Source organism: Etheostoma cragini, chromosome 11 (assembly GCF_013103735.1).
Source record: "Etheostoma cragini isolate CJK2018 chromosome 11, CSU_Ecrag_1.0, whole genome shotgun sequence".
Taxonomy (NCBI): domain Eukaryota; kingdom Metazoa; phylum Chordata; class Actinopteri; order Perciformes; family Percidae; genus Etheostoma; species Etheostoma cragini.
The window spans coordinates 12,322,197-12,338,111 of NC_048417.1; the positions used below are offsets into that span (position 1 = coordinate 12,322,197).

Here is a 15,915-nt window from a genome sequence, read left to right on the forward strand (position 1 = left end):
TTAGGTTTGGCTTCAGATTGTTAAAAGTGAACCTAGGCTGAGTGACCTGCGTTTCGCTACAGGGCAGTTCTGTTCTCAGAGTGGAGACAAAGTGATCGGAGCTGGTGTCGCTCCACGCTACTGACCCACTTGTGCCTCCAACCATGCCATCCGAAAAGATGGCCAACTCACGGCCATTCACTCAAAAAAGCTTTTAAACTGACTTAAAAGACATGCCAGCACTGCTTCACTTCGTACTGGAGCCTTTTAATGTTCTCCTTACTTTATAACAATCCATAAGCAATAATTTGCCTGATGTGTATGTAAACAAGAACTATGTCCAACGGTGACCCATACCTACAATGCATTTTCCAACACCTGCCGGGGACATTTGTTCTCAGTTTTAACTCAACTTCCGCAATGTGGATGTGTCAACTAAAGTTTGAAGCACATTAAGTTGACTTCTCCTCTTTCACATAGAAACATTAACATTTATCCTGCTGTTTTTAAAACTAACATTTTTACCTTCAAGTCAACAAACTGACTCATTTAAAGTCAACAGCCATAAGCATACAGGTAAATGTGTTACATGCATTGTCATGGCCTTCTTTGGCTGCCGTGATTTTCAGGAACAGTCTAGTTAGAAACGACAGCTAAATGATGCAAATTTAATTGTAAATAAACGTCTTTAAATATTCTCCCTTGAACCAGCACTGTTCACGCGTACCTGACACAGAAGGCCATAATGCCAAATTGGCTGCAGTAGCGTGTCCTTAGAGCTTGAATGCTCTGCTCAACAACAGTGCAGCCTTGGTGGTAGTTGCTGAAAATGTGAAACCAACCACTAACCCAACATCACCTCCGCACTGAGAGATGGATTGAGACTATTTGCACATTCCTGCACTTCTTCCATTTTAAACTGTTACACTGAACAGGTTTTTTAAAACAATATATTTTACTATTTTGTTTGTCTTTTTTCTATTCTGTATGTATGTTTCTTGTCTATGCACCAAAACACAACAGGCAAATTCCATGTATCTGAAAATCTACTTGGCAATAAACCAGTTTCTGATTCCCACAGATCTACAGACCAGTTGCTAGTAATGGATTACGCCTTCCGAATCTAGCCTAAATTTGTTATCCTTTGATCCCAAATGTAATCTGTTCCCCCATTCTGGATGCTGGCCAAAAAGAAGAGACACTGAGCTAAGGATTCTGATTGACTGATACCTTCATCTCTGTGTTCAGCTTGCGGGTCAAAGCAGGTCACCTCCGTAAGCACACAGCCAGATGAATGGCACGGGCCGCTTTGCCCATGAACTCGCAGCAGGGTGGTGCTCTGCAAAGTTGGACCAACCTTTGAGTGTTTAAGTGTTTAAGGCTTCTATAGCACTCCAAGGGTGCTGCTCACGACTGGACATGTGCTTTGACCTCCCTGTGGAGAGGGGCACCGGCACACAACAGCGTTGACACAAGATAGCGTGCCTGTCTCTAACGCGCATACACATAATCACAACAGCCCTAAAGTGTGACAACCAACATGCAGACACTAATCCACGTTAAAGCGAGGGTATCTCATGGCACACTGAAATCATTCTTGCACAATCAGCTGTTCATTCCCAGCCAGAAACACACACATTCTTACAGACTAAGCATCTCATGGTATATTTAGACCCGTGACAACTGCATGGCACATCTGCCTTCCGTTTCACTGCCATTGGCACGCTGGGAACACCACATGGCTTTCACACAAACACACACACAATCTTTGTCTGTCTCCCATGTTGTCAAGACCCTAAAACAGGTGAAAACCCCTGTGATGAGATGAAAAGCGCAACCTTACCAGTGAGAGCCCGTCCACAGGAGACACCAGGGTATGGAGGAGAGAGGAATGTGTCTACCCGACGAAATCCCAACGCGAGCCACCTCCCCGTGCTCTGCCACCAAATCAATTTCACACTCTCTCACCTCCCTGCCACTGTGATGTCATTCATTCATCCGTTTCCCCCGTAGCCGTGGCAACCCTGCCGCTTGGAGCCGTTTTTTCCTTTTCCATCTGCCTTTCTCTCTCCCCTTCTTTCTATGTCCCTCCCCCTCTCCAGACCACAGTGAACCCAGCCCACCTACTCCATTTCAAGGGTACAGTTACACCCCTATCCTTACAAGTACCCACCCCCTATTCCCTACTATCACATTGCTGATGCAAAAAAACGAGTAGGAGGGTACAAAACACATAAGGGGAGGCGCCTGGATTCACCTCATGTTTCGGACACACCCTGAAGAGTTTGTGGTCAAACAGTGATACTTTGTCAAGGCTGACATAAAGACAGAACTGACAAACAAAGAGAGCTAGAAGGGAGACACAACAGAGCCTGAATAGGTGTGCCTGGAAATCTCTTGTTTATACGTGAGCCAGCTGTCTCATTTGCACACAGAAAAACAACATATTGCAGTCTAAATGCTGATGCACAGATGTGTATGTCTGTAACTCCCTAACACACTCAGACATGCAAACGCCCAAACACTTAGCCCAGCAGTGTGTTGTGAGGTGATGAATAGCTAATGACCCCCATCATAATTACTGCGGTGCTTCTCTGCTGATAATCCCCATGTTAACCTTGGCGAAAGGGAGAGGAAAATCTGGTCACTGAGAGACAAGTCAAACAAAGACACACACCACCATCTTAAGCCGCCTCCTTTATTCAATTATTAGCCGCCCACTTTTCCAGTCCATAATTATTTTCCCAGCAAGCCCTCTTCCCAACCTCCACAGGCTTTGAATGTTCATCACTGCCTCACCTAAACCATTTCACCAAGCACTCCTACCAATCGCCACCCTGCCGTTTTCACATTTTAAATCTCCCTTCTGCACCTCCCTTCATCTTCACCTGCAGGATTGTGAGAAGCTGCCAAAAGGCATCCAACCACCCAAACGAAGAGGGGAAGAACAAAAACGGGAAAAGGAAGAAACATAAGGGTTACAAAAATCAAAACATCTACTTGCCAGATAGTCACTGAGTGAGGAAAATACCGCAAATTCCAAATATACAGTAAATCACTGTAAATGTAATGTTAATAACTATAATGCAATGTTTATTACAGGAATAAACTGGAAAAAAAATCATATATTTATGATGGTCTAGAGTGGGACAAAGGTCTTTTTTCCCCTGCAGGAATTTCATTCCACATTTTTCTGTTCTTGCCAGTGCACTGCATAACTACCTTCAGCACTGATTTTAATAACCAATTCAATGAATGAATAGTTATAATACGTTACACAACTGGCCAAACTGGACAATGACAAAAACTAGACGCAAAATGTTCCTCCCTTCAGTCCAATTGTGACTGTGTGGGAGTGTTAATACTCAACATACCAGATCTGTCGTAATGCTCGTTAATCTTTACGAACTGCCCTGGCACGAACCCTGACCTTGCAGCAATGCCGAGAGTCAGACTAGTGACCAGCCGGGCTGAAACGCCAGGTCCCATTTACTATGACGGTCAGACATAACCTTGATTTTACAAAAACTTTTATCTACCTATGAGCCCTGTGTTACAGTGACTTAGTTAAGTTAAAATAAACAACAACTCTGGAATAGGGTCAGTTGGCAAATGTAAAAAGGATGAATGGAAAATGGAGAGAAAGTTAGAACACAGAAAGATAGGTGGTAGAGGTTCAGGGGTGAGTGTGCATTGCATATCTAAATTGAGGTACATTAGGGGCATAAAATTACCAGACTAGTAGTTCAAATCACACAGACACACACATACACATACACGCACACACCTCTTATCCAAAACTAAAGCAATGATGGAATTTTGTTTTACCTAGACATTATCCTTCTCTTCAGAGTTCTTATCTGCACTTAGAGAAATGAGCAGAGAATACAACAAAAACAAGACTGACAGTCCTCTATCACCCCTTCATCATACCTTCTGTTCCTCTGTTACCCTTCACAATGATTCCTCTCGTTTCCATCCATGATGTTCCACCGTCAATCCAGCTATGCTGTATGTTAGTCTTCTTCTCACACACTGAACTCCTTGGCTCAGTTTTCATCAACGCATCCTCCAACTCTCTCAATGCCTTTGGTTTTGACAATGGTTTGTTTGACACAGATCCATGGGAGATTAGCATGATAGCACGTGGCAGTGTATCATAGCTTTGTAAGAGAGGCATCATGCCCCATTAAGTTTAGACCTGATTTGATTAGGGTTGAATCTGAGAGATGACACGTTTGAAATCAAGCACACAAACATCACAGCGAGACCTCATCTTTGATCTCAGCATAAACTCCCCCCACGGCTTCTTTGATAGATCAAAGCAGTGTTTTTTTTTTAAAAGGGAATGCTTAACCAGTCTTGTTCAAATCATTTGCATGGCTCAGCAGCTGGGCTCATATTCATCTCAGCGTAAATTCTTTCAGGAAGACTTAACTTTAATCAATGCACTCCTAAATCAAATCAGCTGCTATCCAAATAAACGTATATCTTATCATTCTGTGTGTAATTGTTCCAAATCTGCAACTAGTCTCTCTTGATTGAACTGTATCTCAACGTAAATCCTTTTAGGAAGACCTCACTCTTAAACAATGCTCTACCTTATTTGAATCAGCTGTTGGAGGCGTTCACTTTCCTGCTAAACCAATCAGAATCGTACACAAATGGCGAGGGCCAATCACACAGTCACCATCCTGCTTTAAAAAAAAATCTGTTTCTCCCTTTGCTATCAGCTATCGTTGCAGGCACCAATGGTGATTTGATCGGGGGTCTGATGGTTCTCTACCCCTGTACATATTTACAAAGTATTCAAATAGCGATGGAGTCTAATCGCCAAAGACTTTGTACATTTTATTGAGCTGTACAATAAACCTTATTTGCATATCTGCAAAAATGTGTCTCCTGATTGAAATATACACTTTCTAGCTGCAGGCAGCAGAACCTGGTAGGTGGACAAGTTTCTGTGTGCAAGGAAGGGTTAATGTGTGCATGTGTGTTCGAAGCTTGATAGTGATGGGAGCAGTAAAGCAGTTACATTTCATGCACTTGTCCTCATATACCCACAGGGAGGGAAGAGAACCAGCTGCTTCATGAGATTCTCTCTTCACTCGCACTTCTTTCCAATATAGATCTTTACTATCTTCCCGTCGCCATCTTTGCCATGTCACATGATTAAATAATTTCAGCTCCCACTCCTATGCACAAAATTACCTACATCTACAAAATTTAACTACCTGTACCTATGAGGCTATGCCCCAATACTGACCCTGACTTAGATATTCCTCATGGACACGGTGTCCAATAATAGCCCTGGAAGAGGAACAAAGTCTGCAAGGACTCCAGTCACATGCCAGCAGCAGCAAGCCCGCAGTAATATGCGGAAATCTTCTATAGTAAGATGAGGTCACATGGGGAACTGCATTCACCTCCTCTGACAAAGACTACCAACATATAGGGATTGGTCAACAGGTGCACCTGTTTAGTATTGGATCCATGCAGACTGCTCTGCTTTGATGACATTCTTTCATCAGATGGGGGAAAATCTCAGACCAAAGGTTTGGATTTAATCTTAGCCTGCTGGAAGCGTTCCACGCCCAGACGACATGTTGTTGCTGCTGCTGCTGCTGCCAGCAGTGCTTCCTACCACCTGTCATTAGCTGCTGTTTGAGCCTGCCAACTGCCCAGTCCCATGGGCCTCCTTTACTGTATAAGAATAGTCTGGGATCTTCATCTCAAGATCCTTTTTTAACTCATGCAGTCACCTGAGATATATAGGAAGACAAACAAAAGCAAAAGGTTATGGATAACACTTCCTGTTAATTTCACTTCTACAATTTCAGGAGTTTGACTCTATGTACAGACATAGCATTTTAATTTAATCAAAAGAAGATTACCTCAAGACAATTTTTGCTTGAATTTAATTAAGTCATTTAAAATGAATAAATTTCTTTTTAACTGTCCATTGTGACTCCAACAATGTTAGAAGTGCAATGCTTATTATGCGTATTATAACTAATGAGTGTCCTATGCTTTATTTATGAGGTTTTTTGTTATAATACTATAGACTAAAGAATCCTTATTAAAGTTGATGCATTAGATATTGCACATTTCCAGTCATATATAACAGACGTTTGTCTCAGGTCATAGTTTGCCAATTATAAACAGCGCATCTTGGTGTGGATTACAATTTGCACTCATCAGATTTGAGGGTGAAACTAATCTGTGGCTTCCCCAGATGAACAGTAACCCCCTTAATCCCCCCGCATGTGTCTGCCCAGTCAGCTGTCTGCCTTCTGAGGTCAACTGACTGATCCAACAGAAATTTTCCAGGTAACAGGTGGTGGTGTCATTTCTAGTTTTTCCTCTCTGAATGTCATACAGGCATGATTTTTACGACGATGCTGCACTAAAATGAGTAGGCATATTCCCCTTAATAATGCATAAAAGGTGTCATATAAATCTTGCCAAAGCCACAGGCCACAGCCTTAGCAACACAGCTGGTGGGCTGCTTTACTTGAGTGCATTGAGTACCAGCCATCCTATTCTCCCCAGCCTTCTGCTCTTCATCATCATCCTCTTTAACTCATAAATCAACCCATAATTAGCAGGGGAAGGTGGCGACTAAGTCTTGAGACCATGTGGCTCAACAGCTGACCACAGCATAGGGGACTGGGCTGAGTTCTGACGGAGACCACAGACTACAGTTCCATGACTTTAGCCTCTTAGTGGCTACACCCAGTGCAGCTCGCTTTGCCATGTTCCATAAAAGAGACATATGAAAGAAGAACAAGGCAAAAAGCCACTGCCTGAACATTTTTCTTCTTCTTTAAAGAGAGAGTGATACTTCGATGCAAAGCTGCCATACAAAGAGGTCGACAATATAGCTCAGAAGCAGGACAGATGGGTGTAGCGCGCGCACATACACACACACACACACACAAAGACACACACACGCACAAAGACACACACACATGTGTCTTTGTGCGTGTGTTTAACATCTTGTTAAAAGGAGGTGAAATGGTTGGTCCTTTTCACCATCAGTGTTAACAGTGTTAAACAGTTACAACTGCATCATATTGTCCCAAGGGCCAACACCAATAACTTTAACACACATACACACACATTATCTCTCTCAGACATAAACAGCACTCAGCCATCTGAATGAGGCCATCTGTGAGCTCCTATGAAACAATAGAGTTTTGTGGGTGACACAGGCGGAGTTAAGTTCTTGTCTGTTACTCAGCGACGTTCTGTCACACCAAGCCGAAAAAGCTTTACAGACGGTTCTCCTCACTGCCCGTTACAATGCTTCTGTATGCCTCATTTACTTTTTCTGTTTCAGTCTCTCTTACCACAGACACACATCACACAACCGCACGCCGTATGGGTGAAAGCTGTCCAAGGTCCTCTGAATCTGGGACGATTCCCAACTGACATCCTGTATCCCAAAGGCTTTTTGGAGGAGTCTGTGTTACTGTGTGCAGTGATCAAGCCACAAACCTGTTTTCCTTTTTCTTTGCTGCCAGCCAGCACACATGCAACATCTCAGGGCAAACAAAAGCACGCAAAAAGGGGGTAAAAAAGAGAAAGAAACAAAAAGGCCAGTCTACAGACAGACAGTGGCCATTTAAGCAATGGTCTTTACATTGGAAAGCATATAAAGCAGAATGGATGTAGACAGAAGCAGATATTTTACTCTTTGTGATGTGTGTTAAAAAAACACAAACATGCAAAGAATAAAGCATTCAAAATCATAATATGAACAAATTGCCAATAGCCAAACATTGTGCCATCAGGCCTTCTGTGAAACAGAGAAACTCAAACACTTTCATGCAGAGCTCAACAACACTCAAACAGGAGACAAGTGGCACCATACCTCACTGTAACATTCCCACCGCAGTTCTTGATGCTTTTCCTTTTCAGCTAAAAAATAACATCCAGAGACAATCTGGTATCAGCTGCAAAGATCTGAAAGATTCAGAGAGTGAGGGGAAAAAAAACACTCCCAACACCAACTCTCCCTACATCTACACCCATAGGCTAAAATCCTCCACTGACATCCCACCAGATAAAAGGGTAAGAGAGGGAAAGAGGGGAGTGTGCCAGTTTGGGTGAATAAGAGGGGAGTAGTTGAAAGGGAGAGAGAGCATGAGTCAGTGAGAGACAGAGAGAGAGACTTAGGAATCTGTCAGTGAGTGAGCATGTGTGTTTTTGAGAGAGAAAAACAGAGAGTGAAACGGGAGTTTAAAACTAATTACAAGTGCTTATCACAAGCCCATGAGCAGCTGGTGGGAATGTGTGACATAGGACTTCACACTACACTCTGTTGTGCCTGTAGCCTATGTGTGTACTTGCTGTGTGTTTATTGTTCGTGGGAGGAGAACCAAACACTCAAACAAAGGGCTATAAGTGAAACCATGTAGTGGAAACAGTAGACAGACCGGACATGAAAGCTGTACAGAGCACGTGTGCCGAGCAAAAGGACAACCGTACCTCCTACAAGCCTTCTCATTCCCTTAGGATGGAAAGAGTACCACAATATTTTACTCAAGACAAAGTAAACTTACTTGTGTAAAAATGTACTCAGATGCAAGTTAAAAAGTAGGTCAGTAATAGTATTTGTGACAACTATATTAAATTAAAGTGTGTGCATTTAAATGCCAATGTATGCACATTTCCTTTATGTCCAAACAACAACACATGTCCCATTTGCAGTCTGTGCATACGACTGATAATAAGTTACCAATATAGGCTACAACCTCCTTCAGTGGAGCCTATCAAGAATTAACCAGAAAAAAAGGATCAATTCAGACAATGACACCCTTACCAAATAAAGGATCAATGGGCACCAAGGCGGACACAGGAAGCATTAAATAACCAGCCTCGCTCTTTAGAAAGGCAGCCAACACAGATGTAAAATCAGTGAACTCAAGCAAAAAGACAGCATACAGATCTTACCATATTCTCTAACATTCTAGTTCTATGGTTCCCACAACGCCGTGTATCAAGGTGAAACCAGTAGGCTAAGTTTGTTATTGTAACGTTACCGTTGATCTCACCTGTTTCAAGAACATTGTCGATGCTTTGAGCACCGCTAAATCCCCCTCAGTCTGCTTTAGGTTCAACTTCTTAGTCTCCTTCATCTAATCTCCATCCATAAACCAGTCCACTTAGCATCTTTGTCCCACTCCACTCCTCAAATTCAAAACGTTTGACAGCAGAAAGGTCTTTCGCACACCTCACAAGGGTTTCTAACGTTAACTAGAACGTAAGGTAACGTTAGAAACCACGCTATTTCAGCTAGACCCAGCATACACTTGCTGTGGGTTGTGTTTGATCTGGGTCATGTGGCATGGAGGCCAGCAGGTGGTGCATCGGTGAATTAATTAAATGAAGGTAGATATATGAAAAGAGTTTAAACATTTAACTAAACATAATATTCATATTAGAATTAGAATTTCACGATGGTTGCTTTTGGTGCACAGGTAAAGTTTTGAGTTTTCACAATGCTAGCATCATGGGCATTGCCGTGTTGGTTGGTCCACCACTTTGGTCCAGACTGAAAGATCTTATTTCCAGGAAGTGATATTGATGCCATTCCCATAAATATCAGCTTTGTGTTTAGTGCTACTTAGCAGATGTAGCATTCTTAGATAAGATTCTTAAATTCTAAACCAAGATGGTAAATTTGGTAAACATTATACCTGCTAATTTGCATCATCGTGAGCATGTTTGAGCAACATTAATAGGTGTTTCGTTTGTTGATATGTTTATGCGTCTATGTTTTTTTAAATGAACTAGTGGAGAGATCAGAGGACAGTTTGAAAATGAAATGTATGAGAGGACATTTATATTTCCACAGTCCCACAGCCCCTAGATTTGTGTGTGTGTGTGTTCATCATACATCCATGCTGTGTGTGCCTTAAGCTCCATCTTGGAACAATAAAGCAAAGTGTGGGAGTCAGGCGATGGGGAGAGAGAGGAAGGGGGACAGAGTTGTGGCAAACCAAAATCCTTGCCTGCTCTCATCCATTTGATGTTTTTCCTCTCCTCTGTAATAGGCTGATGTCCTTGAGAAAAAGACCGAGAACAAAAGTAAAACCAATCAAGATGAGCTTGAACAGAGACAACTTTTAAATCTGCTCTTACTTTTCTTGTGCACATGTGCAGATTGCAAGCCTGGCGTTCCATCGTGGTTTGATTCCAGGCAGAGGCAGAACTGTATGAATTATAGATCATCTCATATTCCAAGCAAATCCTAGTCAGGGGAGAAGAACATGTTCTAGATCTAACCCTGTTACAAGCAAATAAACCTCTCGTTTTGCCAGTCAGTCGCTTTTTTTTTTCCAATCAAAAACAATTAGTGTCTTCTGAAGCTGAAACATCAAAAATTCTACAGCATGGCAGCCACAGAACATGGTGATTAGACTTTAGAGTAACGGAGGGCAAAATCCAGTTTGTTGATAAACAGAAAATCCGCACTTAAATGGGAAATCCACACAATGCTGCTGCCAGTTCAGTCGGAGGGCTCTGGATCAGCCCGATTACTTTGGTCTGACTGTAGCAGATCAAAGTAATCCCAAAATACTAGAGAAGTATGTACACTAGACCACCGTGTAGTACACTGAAGCACAGTGAGATGATGTAAGTGCTGTACATTTTGTCAGTATTTAGGGGGGGCAGGACAACGGAAGTGCACGTGTGTACGTGCAAATCTGCGTCTACTTGCAAAAGCCACACTTTTTATTTGCTGCCAAGAGTATGCTGGGTTTAATAAGTAGGATTCAGGGATCACCTTTAGCCCCCGTTATCCGCCAGACCTGTCCTAAAGCTTCCAAACAGGGAGAGAGGGAGGAAATGAAAAGGACAGATGGGGACATGGAGACGCTAAGGTCAATGTTTAGCACAAGTGATGCAGCCTAAAAAAAAAGCGAAAGACTCCAAGGGACTTGGACTAATGAGTCTACTAAATGTTACGCCTACCTCATAGAAGCAATCAAAATAGTCGGTGCTCTTTAGAAATGTACAGTATATCAAAGAAAATTTAAAATTTCAGGTTATATCAGGTCCCATTTTTGTTGTTTCAGCTTCAGATTTCCTGCTTACTGTACACCATGTGGACACATAGTTTTTGCAGTGAAGATTGTTTTTTTTATAGATTGGTCTGATTCTTAAAACCAGACTTCACACTGTTTTTTTGCATTAGCGTGACAATATTTTAACACACCAGCTAAAAATAAAAATTAGAAATGTGTTTAAAAAAGTTCTTAGTCCATTCTAAAACTGTAGGTGATATACATTTTTTTTTGTCCGTTTAATAATACGGCTGCACTCTTAACATGTTTGTGAGTGTGTGAACTATACACAGTGCAAGCATGTGTACACAGCAGGTCTCATTTCCTGATTCTCCGGTCAGATGCTGGTTTCTCTTTTGAGAAGCGAGCCCACAATGACATCAGCTTCCGCCAACACACCAGCCGTCACCATGGCACCACACAAAGACATTTCTGGCCCAGACGGAAGGGGAGTATCATGCTTGACATGTTTATACAAGAGGTCTGTGCTCCCCTCTTCTCTTATACCCTACTCCCCCTCCTCCTTTTTCTTGAGTGTTTGTACAGCCGCCTGCTCTGTTTACCAGATCATCAAAAAGCTTCTCTGACTTCCACGGCTGTAGTAGCCTGGGTCGGTCCTGTCCTGCTCTCTCTCTGCTTTAGCCTCACAGCCTCTCCTCCATTTGCTCTTCCACTAATGGACGCTGCTACCCATTAAGTCCATTTGAAATATTTCTTTCTCAGCCTTCTATTTTAGACTATATCCCTCCATCTCCTTCTTTTGGTCTCTCTTGTTGTTGAATGGAGCCATGACTCCAGGGGCAAAATGCCTAGTGAAGGAGTGACCACCCACTGGGCTTTGTCTAACTCTTTGCCCCAACTAACAGAAGGCCTGTGTGTATGTGTGTGTCTTTGTTACACAGAGAGGGAGAACCGGACGGTGCAGAGAGTGGCAGGTAGAGGAGAACACCCAAGGAAAAAATGTGTAAATATAAATCGTTTCAAAAATGAACATGTTGTAAAATATCTGGCTGGAAAAAAAGAGAAAAAAAAGAAGAAAAAAAAAAATCACAAAATGCTGACCTAGCTTAAGCAATACAGAGAGGCATGTTGGCTCTCATCCACTGAGTAAAATATGTTTTTAAAAGGCCAAGTTTATTTGAACAGGCTACTTTATTGCGATTTATCTTCAAAGGATTTAGGCCTAAAATTAATTAAAACTAATTTTCAATTATGCCACAATTTTTTACATTTTAAAGAGTCTGTGACTAAATTATGGTTTATGATTCACTAATCTTTGTTTGATTTTATTTGAAACCGAACTGTAGTTTGCAGTTTGGTTTTGTTCTGAGACAAAAAACTACGAGCATTAGCAGAGAATGATTCAATTTCAAAGACAAATATTGTGGTAGGGAAGATGTCTCTAAGGCATTCTGCCACGTCCCTTGAAGTGAATTTTTCATGTTTGCATAATTATCAAAAAACTAAATTTTATATTTTAATCCAAATCTCCTAGGTGAATTATCACAGTGTGTTTGCGTGGCTGAGTTACATTAGGTTTAGCCTCGCAATGCCAGACCTTCCTCCACAAGGCTGTGGAAGAAGGTCTGGCTAGTCCACCCAGTATTCTGGGAGGGGAGAAAAACATGCTCCCGTTTATTGTCATTGCTTTAAACCAATCACAAACGTCTTGGGTGGCTAAGCTCCAGACATAATGATGGTGCCTCTGCAAAATAGCCTCTGGAAGGAACTTGTTTTGGTGGAAAATGTGTACGTTCAAAAGTTGTTTTAGTCATGCAACAGAAAACTCAGACAGACCAGATAGTCTAGCTAAATGTCTCAATTTACCTTGCAGAGATCTGAGAAGCAATTAACCATAGTCCTCGAAGTTTAGAATGCAAACACAAAGAAAACGGAAGGTGTGGGACATCCGGACTAAAAAGAGGAAAATCTAGAAGAATTTTTGGCTGCACCTCCCCAATCCTGGAAGTGGAACGTCGTTGATATACAGTATGCTACTTGTGGGGCTTCTGGATGCTATCAACACCCGGGTCAAGAAGCCCCGGGTGTTGATAGCATCTAGAAATATAGTTCAATGAAACTATATTTCCAATCAATAGTATGTGTTTTTGTGAAGTAGAGGTGGGTGATATGCTTGAGATTAATATCACAGTGTTGATATTTTTTCAATAGCTACAATCATGCAAAATTATGTAAAATAACCAAACAAATTTTAAATGTTTGGTTATTTTCTCTACTGAGTTCAATGACACCGTGACAAAAAGTTTTTCCTTTAACAAATTTTCCTGTCAACTGTGCACTATTATGCTTTGCATTGGGCAAAACTGTTCAGTGTAAAACAACAGAGATCATTTCTTTGAATTTTTTGATGTGAATCATTAATTTGTGCAACAGAAATGTATAACAGAATAACATGATGGGTTTATGACAATAGGATTCCACTCTATTAAAAATAACATTAAATTAAAGCAAGCAGCGTTTGACGGGCCTTGACTGGACACCTCACACAAGACTCATCATACAGTTCATAATCTGTGGAAGGCCAAAGCATCACAATTGAAGAAGGAACTCTCTGCTGAGTTCAATGACACCTTGACAAAAAGTTTTTCCTTTAACAAATCGTTAAGGTCTTTAGATGAGACAGACTGAATTTGAAGTCGATCTGGTGAAATCTCTACGAGGAGTTTGTTAAAGTAGCATCTTGTCTTTTAGGCCTACTTCCTGTTGCCACTAGGGGGCGTTATGACTTTGAGCAAATATCGGCGTGTATATGTCGTCAGGGTTGGATTTTAATGAATCCTGAAAAGTTTCAAGCCAATTCAGCAGCATTACTCCATCTTTACTCCAGACTGAATAATCTATAATCTTGTTTTATTACCTTCACCGTTTTTAAGCCTCTATGAATTCTGCTTATGAACTAAATTACTAACAGAACTAGTCTTTGACCCAAAGCCAGCTACTGCATTATTTTCACATGGATTAGAATTAAGGTTTTAAACACTAACTACCGCAAACTCCGCCTATCAAAACTGCAAACTGAACGCTCTTTTGACCTTCATGACGCTCCGGCTGTGCCGCTAACACATACCAATGATTAGCTAGCGTTAGCTTGGCCTGCTAAATAATACACAGTAAACAGTTTCCTGCCACATTTAGTCGGTTCATCCCGTTTCACACTGTTCTCACTACCGTCTTAACCACACATGTCTCTAAACGTGTTCGACTCCTAGCTTACACAGAAAGGTGGCAGCTTGTGTCTAGACTGCAGGGCTGCTACACGCAGACTCGCTCCGGTCTACAGCTCGTAGTCGCTCGCTCAACAGACAGCTACACACTGTTGTTGACGTGATTTGTCTTTTTTTTTATATAACGGCTTGCAAAAATCTGCATATTATTTCCGAAAATGCGGACTGCATTTATAATGTGAAATAACAATATTTTACATCAAAAATGTGTCATGAACAGGAAAAAATCATAAGTTGCACTGGACTATAAGTCAGATTTATTTTTTAGATATTTATGTAACTAAATCCAAAACCTAGAACAACAGACAGAACAACTAGCAGGACATGGAAATGTAACTAACCGTTAACAAGCCTCTCCGGACAGCGCGTCTAAAGATCCCATCTGTGGACCAGCTCCGCCATCTTGCTTTAACCTAGCTAGCTTCTTGTTTTCTTCACGGCTACTTCAGCTGCCTTTCCCTTCATGTGACTTGAAACCGCAGACTCGCCCGTTGAAAAGAGGTTCACATCTGTTATGCAGACTTTACAACAAGCAAGTCGTTGGGTTTGTCCCATTTAATCCATAACTTATAAATGTTTGTCATCTTCCATCCAACGACATCCTGCAGCCATAGTGCTGTCGTAGTGATTTCATTTCTATCAAAATTCTTTTGATAGCTTCTTGTCACAAGGGCCCTCCAAGTGTATATTCAAGTTTTCGTACAGATTGGACTCGCAGCCCAGAAGGAGAAGTGTGGTCCCCATATGTCAAAGAAATGTAAATAAATAATTAAAATAAATTCTAACAGCGCCATCTAATGGCTGATTCACTCGAAATATGGAATGCAAGCTCACGCCGCAATGTGAAACAACTTTGTCATAATAGGTGGCAATCGGAATAAATCTTGGCCAGATATGCAACTTCCTCTTTCAACAACCCTGACAGGAAGTTGCTACTCTATAACTTGCACGTTTTTCATCAAAATTCTTTAGATAACTTTTCATCATGAGTGTCAGTAGATTCTACCTGCAAAGATTCTAGAAGATTGCAATCAAGGCCTAGGAGGAGTTTGAAAGAATTTAAAACACATGAAAAAATAATATTAAATATATTAAATATATATAATAGATCAAAATCGCAATGATTAGAGCAATATGCGTGTCAGATCTGGTGAAGATCGGAGTAACTATCTCTAAATTAAGGCCTTTCCACACATTAGAGGTCGCTATGGAGCCCCCTTACAGGTATGGGCCAAATCGCTGAGCAGACTCGCAAAGCTCCCAGATGTTCATGTGGGCGCCAGTTTTTGTGAGTTTTTGTATATTGAGGCCGTCAAAAATGTGCCCAAGGGCTAAAACCAACTAGGGGGCGCTACAGAGCTACCATGCCACTCCCAAACCTAAATGTGTATTCAGCGGAAAGAGTTTCACATTCTGCACATGGCTGCAATATTTTGAGAGTTGTTGTGTTTCCTAAAGTCCTCAGTCTTCGTAGACATTTTGCACAAAATTCGCCATATCATAACATTTAATATTTTTAGATTTTTTTCTAAAAGTAGCTTGATAGAGTTCCAGATGATACACAAGTTCCCTCAAAAGTTAGTATGATAAATTATTACTTTTTTTAAGTCAGAATG

The 15,915-nt window shown here is 41.4% G+C and overlaps 1 protein-coding gene across 2 annotated transcripts in view; it reads right to left on the minus strand.

Annotated features, from left to right (window-relative positions):
• Positions 1–8,075, minus strand: part of myo16 (myosin XVI) — a 95,562-nt gene extending 87,487 nt beyond the window's left edge. The window contains exon 1 of one of the 2 annotated variants that reach the window (XM_034886246.1): positions 7,856–8,075. The gene's annotated coding sequence lies outside the window, so the exon portion shown is untranslated. Of the gene's footprint in view, positions 1–1,822; positions 2,047–7,855 lie in introns of those variants that run through there. The other variant, XM_034886248.1, reaches the window with a different exon arrangement.
• Positions 8,076–15,915: the final 7,840 nt, after the last annotated feature.